The sequence below is a fragment of the Panthera tigris genome, chromosome F3, assembly GCF_018350195.1.
Source record: "Panthera tigris isolate Pti1 chromosome F3, P.tigris_Pti1_mat1.1, whole genome shotgun sequence".
In the NCBI taxonomy this organism is placed as follows: domain Eukaryota; kingdom Metazoa; phylum Chordata; class Mammalia; order Carnivora; family Felidae; genus Panthera; species Panthera tigris.
The window spans coordinates 34,093,982-34,102,507 of NC_056678.1; positions in this window are offsets into that span (position 1 = coordinate 34,093,982).

Below are 8,526 nucleotides of genomic sequence, written 5' to 3' on the forward strand. Positions count from 1 at the left end.
CTGGCACGCCAGGGACCTGGGATACTCCCAACTTCTCATAGACACCGACTCAAACGACTGAAAACTCTTCCTTTTATCTACCTGATATCCAACCAACATAAGTTTCTGTTCAGTCTAGCCTGAAAGCAGTGGAGCCCACTGCTTCCTCAGTGGTTCGTCCAGCACCCTGACCCTGTGATTCTCCAGTCTGCAGAGCAGGGTCCACGTAACCCCCATGTAGTTTCAGCCTCACAGGAAAAATCTTGTCTTGGGCAAGGGTGAATGTAAAGTTTATGCAGGCACTTCTAATGTGCCTGGTGCTTAACTTTGTTACTTCACTTAGTACGTGCAACATCTCTTCAGTGGGGATATCGAGCCCCAGTTTATTTTATCTATCTATCTATCTATCTATCTAATGTTTTATTTATTTTTGAGACAGGGAGACACAGAATCCAAAGCAGGCTCCAGGCTCGGAGCTGTCATCACAGAGCCCGACGCGGGGCTTGAACCCACGAACTGCGAGATCACGACCTGAGCTGAAGTCGGACGCTTAACCGACTGAGCCACCCAGGCACTCCTTTATTTATTTATTTTTAAGTTGATTTCTTTTTGAGAGAGAGGGCGGGCGAGGGAGGGGCAGACACAGAATCCGAAGCAGGCTCCAGGCTCGGAGCTGTCAGCACAGAGACTGATGCGGAGCTCAAACCCACGAACTGCGGGATCATGACCTGAGCCGAAGTTGGATGCCACCCAGGTGCCCCACTCTAGCTCCACGTTAGAGGGATGGGAACTGAGGTCCCAGGCCATATGCCTATAAACAGAGAAACCTGGATTCGAACCCGGTTCGATCTGAATCTGAAACCATTGGTCTTTTTCTCAGATTCGTTGCTGCCTCTTTTCACCAGGAGCTGCCTCAGAGGGCAGCATGACTTGTTCCAGGATCCACAGAGAGTTCCTTGAGTTCTTTGGCCCATGGCAACCTTATCCCACTGTCGTTCTCCCAGGCCCATACTCCATGTCTTGTCATGCAAGGTGTGTGTTTCAGTCCCGTCCCCGCCCCCCCCCCCCCACCATACACTGCAATCTTGTGAGCAGCCCGATGTCTCACTCATTCTTGTAGCTGTAGCATCTAGCAGAATTCCTGGAACATAGTAACTACTCATTGTTTCTTGACTAGATGAGCAAATGAGTGCATACATCCACGCTAAGTCTGTGAAGGATGAGATTCTGAGAGGCTGCCTTGAGAAGCAACCGTTCACTTATTTAGGGCCATGTGGATCCTGTATGCTCCAAATCCTGCAGCCTCACTGCCTGGGCCTCCTTGGCCTCCCAGTCCTGCCATAGTCTAGGCGCTTCGCACAAAGGCTCAGAACCGGCAGCCGCTGAAAACGATGGGAAGCTGTTCCCTAGTTTCTTCTTTATGTGGCCTCTGAAGCATGCTTCCCCAGGAGCGCACTTAGCAAGGCTCTCTGGCCGCTGCCTCCCCGGGGGCGGGCTGCTCTGACCTGCATTTGAATGACTTCTGCATTTCGCAGGCAGTCTTCTAGACTGCACACCTAGTTCTAGTCAAAGAAGGGCCAGAGAAGATAAAGGCAGGAACTGGTAATAAGAAAGATCCTCTCACATCCAGGAGACTCGGATCGCTGCGAGGCAAACCATTTGGAGCCTCTACAGGGGGTCAGGCATGGGTACTATGTGGATGATCGCCCAGGATCTGTACATTGTGTCTCTATTTTGTACAGTTGGAGTCAGCGCATTCTTAGACTTTAAAGACCCTCAAACCTCTTCTGCACAGGAAGAGAGAGGTCCCTACTCTCCTGGTCTTACTTTGAATTCCCAGGTCTGCACTGATGAGATTCCATCCTCCTTCCACGGTGATATAACGCCTGCCTGCAAACAGAGAACGGAGAATGCATTGTTGCTGTTGAACCTGTCTTCTTTAGTTACCTCTCCCCAAACCATCCAGATGTTGATCTGGAGTCTTTATGGGCCTTCTATCTTTTACTGTTCTTGTTCATTCTGAGTCAGCGTGGACTTTGGCTGAGGACCTTTGTGACCCATTTGTCCTCTGACCTGCAGAACAGTTTCCAAGTTTTATTTCTACTGCTGAACTCAGCTGTTGGTTAGCTAAGTCATCCTTCGTCCAGTCTTCACTGGCTTTGTGGCTCTGTGGCTTGGTGACTTTGTCCTAGAGGTGCTATACATACTGAGGTTGACCCAGATTTCCATTGCTTAATCCCCCGTTCTGGCAGTTATTATCATTGAGAAATATCTCAAGTCCCCCAAAGCTAACATGGGTAGAATGACTTATGCTTTAGTGACTGGTATTTAGACTCAAAGACCATGTTATTAAAAAAATCAATTAGCTCTAGAAAGATACCTTTGCTCCAAGTTCCTTTCCAATTTGCAGCATGGAAGCAGTGGCTGGTTAGCATCTGGGTGTCCTCGAGACATACTGAGCATTTCATTCATCATACATGACATTTGCATATTGTAAATATCATACTTTATGCACATGCCTTCCAGGCTAGTATAGAGACTATGATTGCTGCCTAATCCTCACATAAATCAATGCACCAGGGAATGCCACTTCTAAACATGGGGAAAATCAAGGGTTGCTGTGCCGGAGCTGTTAGACTTTTCCGGAACCTCCTCATTTTCTTCACATCCCAAATAGATTCAGTGTTTTCATTTTCTCTTCTTTCCTGTAGCTATTAAAATTCTACTAGCCAGTTGTGAATATTATTTTCTACCATCTGCATTTTCTCTAAGTTGTGACGGTGACCACTGAAATCATTTGTGTGCATTTTCTGTGCAAGAATTTGGGGGGGAAGAACAAAACCTTTCCTTTGGGTGCCCACGTATCCAAATAGATGCCTGTTTGTAAATCCATTTCTCGCCCAAACATTATTTTATTTGCTTAGGAGACAGAAAGAGAAGATGCAGAAAGAGAGAAGGCTAAAACATTTCATCTCAAATGACAGAGTGTAGGTTTGCTTTTTCTCAGCTCTTGGTTTGCTGCCTCTTGATCAAAGTCACCTTATAACTACCGTTAGATTCTGTTTTCTGTTTTGGAGCTGACGGCCTTCAGGGCATTTTCCGCCTACCGCTACCTCCGTAAAGTCCCTTCCCTCCCTTCCATGTCTCAGTTAGCAGAATAATGCATTGTAACCAGTCTCCTCCTTCGCGTACAAGAATTACTCTTGTTCTTCTCTGGGGAAGGTGCACACTGGGGTGGGAGTCTGGGGAAAACCAGCCCATAGTCTATCGCCCTGGGGAGTCATCTGCCTGCCATCGTTTCAGAAATGGGGCAGGGGTGGTGTGGTGACCAGGAAGCAGAACCTGCCCTTTCTCCGTATCACCTTGTACGTTATCCAAAAATTAAGCACATGCTGGACTCCGGTTACGGTTTAAGCTGACCTGTGCATGAGAGGTTTCAGTACGTCTTCCAGGGAGGCTGAGTCAGCGGATTGTCATTTACATCCTGATTCAGCTGATCAGTCCGCTTCTGCCACACAAGGGGCCGCATGCCATCTCATGGTCCAGGCCTTTGGGAGCTGTCCCAAGTGAATAAGAGAGAGACAGAGTGGGAGCGGGGGGAGGGGCAAAGAGAGAGGGAGACCGAGAATCTGAAGCAGCCCCGAGGCTCTGAGCTGTCGGCACAGAGCCTGAGATATCTCCAGGATAATTGAAGGCAGATATTTTTAGCACCAGGAAGGTACAGTTGCTTCTAGAATTTCTTCTAGGTCTAGTCTTCTGTGAGATGCATGCATTCCTTCTATAGAAATAATTCTGGCGCACCTGGATATCTCACTCTGTTAAGCGTCTGACTCTTGATATTAGCCTAGGTCTTGATCTCAGGGTCATGAGTTCAAGCCCTGCACCGGGCTCCACGCTGGGCGTAAAACTTATTAAAAAAAAAAAAAAAAAAAAAAAAGAGGGATGCCTGGGTGGCACGGTCGCGTAAGTGTCTGACTCTTGGTTTTGGCTCAGGTCATGATCTCACGGTTGTGAGTTCAAGCCCCGTGTCAGGCTCTGTGCTCACAGCGCGGGGCCTGCTTGGGATTTTCAATCTCCCCTCTCTCTGCCCCTCCCCTGCTTGCGCTCTCTCTATCCCTCTCAAAATAAATAAATGAACTTAAAAAATAAAATAGTGTTGCTCTTTGTGAAATTATAAACTCTATCTGTATTTTGCCAAGGCGGCATACCTTCTCTTTCTTAAGCTTACTTGCCTGTTCATATGGTCTCTACATTAGCTAAGAAGGCCTCTGTCTGAGCCCTTTGTGATGGATGGTGGCTGTCCCATCCACTATTAGTTGTCCTTTGACCTTCAAATCTCTCCCATGATTTAGGGTGAGAGTAGTGATAAGCTGTCAGTTTATCCTGTCACCACCTTGTTGGCAATGAGCATCCAAGAGAGACGTAGAGGGTGCGGAGACAAAAAAGAGAGACGATGGAAGAAATTTTAAAAAGTGATAATTTTACAGTGTTCTATGGCACATAAAGGAAATAGAGTCAAATCACATCAGACCCTTGAGGCTGTATTCTTGTCTGGTAGAAAGCGGGAGGCTGTCTATAATTGAAAACATGTTGCGACCAGATCATAGTGTTTTGACGGGTCCTAATATACTCTGACACAGAGTTATTCTCCCAAGGAGTGAAAGTCGTATACATATATTCCCATGCACGGGGGAAAGGGTGGCGGTAAAGAGTACCCCTGGCATGCACAGAAAACCTAGGCTAAACCTGAGCTAAACTAGGTAACGTGAGTCACCCAAAGCTTTCTCCGCAGAACTAACCAACGTAGATGGCTCCTCGTCTGTAACTGTATTTGGGAGTTTAAGAACTAACAGCCTTCAGTGGTGCATTCTGTGGCTTAAGTAAGGGAAACACAGCTGTGTTTCACCCAGGCCAGGTACCAGGGTGAGGCCAGTAAGGTATCTTGGGCACATAATTTAAGGAGATTGCACAAAATGAGTGAGAGTGTCTCCTTAAAATTTGCTCCCTGGGTGCCTTACTTTACCTTTTTCTAACCCTGCTTTCAAACGTGGAAAAGAAACTTCCCATATGGGGCAGGGAGGCCTATTAGCACCGATATAATTGCAGAGCAAAAAAATCAGCCTGCAAAAAATCAGTTTTATGTGGTCTACCACTAGATTGGTCAATGAAGCTTCAGATCTCTCTCTCCCTTTTTTTTTTTTTTAATTTTTTTTTAATCTTTATTTCTGCCAGAGACAGAGACAGAGTGCAAGTGGGGAGGAGCAGAGAGAGAGAGGGAGACACAGAATCCGAAGCAGGCTCCAGGCTCCGAGCTGTCAGCCCAGAGCTCCATGCCGGGCTCCAACTCACCAACCACAAGTTCGTGACCTGAGCCGAAGTCGGACGCTTAACCGACTGAGTCACCCAGGCGCCCCAGATCTCTTTTTTAAAAATATGAAAATTGCTGATTTCATCTGTTGACATTAATTATACAATACGTCACAGTGATCAATAAGCCTTAGCGTGTTCTTTTTTCTCTGTAAAGGGACAATCAGGTCTTTGAGGAGGGGGTCAGAAGAGGAAATGCACGTTTACTGAACGCCTACTAAGGCAGGGAATGTTAGTTGACCAACCTACTTTCATTCCCTACTCCCTTTGTCCCTTGCCAGCTAGAAAGGGTGCTAGAATCCTGTTTTCCCGGGCTCCTTTGCGGCTAATGGCTACCATGTAACAGAGTCTAGCCAATCAGGTTACAGCAGCGATTGACTAGGTGTTCCTGGCATAGGGCTACCAGATCTGGGAGATAAAATACAGGACGCCTAGGTAAACTTGCATTTCAGATAAACCACAAGTGTTTAGTAGAAGTATGTCTCTAATACTGCTTAGGAAATACCCTAAAAATTTATTCGTTTATTCATCTGAAACCCAAAGTTAACTGAGCTTCCTCTATCTTACCTGGCAACCTTACCCATGCATACATTTTTGCTTTGTATGTAGCTTCCAGTGTCCCCTCCTCTTTCTTCCCGTCTTAAGTAAGGACTGTGACAATCAAAGAAATCAGAGAGACGCTGTTCAGGAAGTCTCCGACTGGACGTGAAGAACATCCAAACTCTGGACTATTGTCTTTGGGATGAAATTTCACTCTACATATGTTTAGGTCACTGTTAATAGGGTTTTCTGTTGCTAGGACACAAAAGCAGTCTTAACTGATACACCTATTCAGGGCCAAACATGATGTAGTTTCTCTATATCTCACTTAAATCTCATTTAACTATTTATAATCACTCTGTGAGACAGGTGCTATTGTGTCTATTTTCAGGTGAGAAAACAGAAATTAAAAGAGCCCGAGCACCCTGCTTGACGCCTTATAATAATAATAGTTAATGTTGATTGTGTTATCAGCGGATTCAGACACAGGTCTAAGTGTTTATACTCATTTAATATTCCCGGCAACTGTTGGGAATAATACTATAATTATGGTCCATTTTGTAGATAAGGAAACTGACATCAAGAGGTTAAGAAATGTACCCAGTGCAACAGAACTGGCTTCGAGTCCAGGTAACAGGGTTTCAGATGCTGCAACCGGTGCCCTTTCCACTGTGCCTGCCTAATATACTAAGGAGTATGGTACTGGCCCGTTAGGTTTCCAGAACCTTCTTTCTCTAACTCCCAATAACTATACCCTACCCATCCTCCCCTGCAGGTTCAACCTTGTACACATAGGTTCAATCTGGCACAAATATTCATAACAGGCAAGTGTCACAAGGCGCCTTCCCTCTGTTCCTCATGGAGTTGGCATCAGCGATTTCCGGTTTTCTAAGAACCTGGTCACGGGGCTCTCCTTGTTCCCAAGAAAGTGGGCTCGTGCTCTGTACCACTGAATTGCATAGTGAACCCTTGTCCCCAGGCGCAAGATCTTCCGTTTCCCTACATCCTCTCACTCCACACCGGTGCAGATTTTCAGCCTGCATGGAGCTTTTTGGTTTGCTTCCCTCATCTTTACCGAGAGCAATACCCTGCTTTTCCCTCCTGTCCTTATTTTCTCCTTCTGGGCCTCAAATTAATCACCTCTTTGGGGAAACTGCTTTCTAGATTCCTGTCTCTTTCTGATTCGCCCCATAGTAACTTCCAGCCTACCTTGACCCTCAGGGTCTACTTGGACTTCTAGTGTCAGAAAACTCTAGACCTATCCAGCCTGTACTCACATTCCTTTCATGACAGGGGGACATACACTTTCCAGGTTTCGCCTGGAGCGTGTCCTTATCTTGAAGAGAGCTTAGGCTTTGCCTTAATGCCCTCTGACAGCCCAAGAACAAACACAGTTTATTTTGGAAGTGTACTGATGGGTGGTTTTTTCTAAAACAATCCCCAAAGGCAAGAAGGTGTGGTTGGGCATTCGACATTCTAAATGAGAGAGTTGTTTACTCAACCTTGTTTCTAGGGTCACCGATCATTGAAATAGCAATGACCTCACTGTCTTGAAATAGAAAGAATCACTGTTTCTTTGCAGAAATAATGATAGTTTAATTTACCATTTCCAAGAGGAAAGGAATGCTTACAGCGGCTGGAATTAAAGTTTCTTAATCTCATCTTTTAAAATCATATCCAACCATTTACATATTCAGGCTCTGTTCAGTTTCCACCTGAGGTCACGTCTCCTTATCATTTTCTAAGCCCTCTGTCGATTCAAGTTCATAGTCTTCCTTTCTGTAATCAGGTGTCTGGCACTCAGGTATGCACAGAGGAGCCTGCCGGTGGGAAACTATGATCGCCTTTGTTCTTGAACCGCTCTCTGTATGCCCCTGTTTGTAAACATAAAGAACCAAGCAACGAACAAGTCAAATTGAAATCTTGGCCTTTAGAAAATGCTTTCTTGATTTGATCTCATTTCCCAGCAAAGCAATTGGTGGTACCATTTCAGAAGTAAATGAGGTTTGATTGCGGACAGATTTGTCTTTAGAACATCTTTACTCAGGTACTGTTTTTCCTTACCGGAATGTTTAAGGGTCGACTTCCCTGGTTGTCACAGAACCCCTTCATCTAAGCATAAACTTTTCTCATTCAATGCGCTTTCCCTGTGGACTGAAGTCTAAGCATGGGGTGCATAAGATGGGGTTTACTTTCTGAAATGCATTGGTCTCACAGGGAACTACCATTCATCTTCCAGAAGAACCAGAGATTCCAACTTTTCCTTTCTATTATAAAACCCTCAAATAAGATCTTTATTCTAAAGAAAATCATTACACTTTTCATATTGTTACCAATAAAAAGGTAAAGCTTACTAATTTTTAATTTCCTTAGCATTTTCTCTCTAAATGAGGAACAGATTGTGGAAGGAAAAAATTTGATAATCGTAGTTGGTTGCTGGCTGCTTTGTTAGCACAATCTATTCCCGAGATTTTATGAGATCTGGCTTACAAAGCACTGGGTGATAAATGATTCAATATTTAACCATGATTTACCTGTACCATGTGGAAGAAAATTATGCTGATGGGGCTGAAATCACAAGAACAGAGATTTTTACATCCCACAGAATGTGTCAACGCGGTGTTGAGTGTGAATCACTCA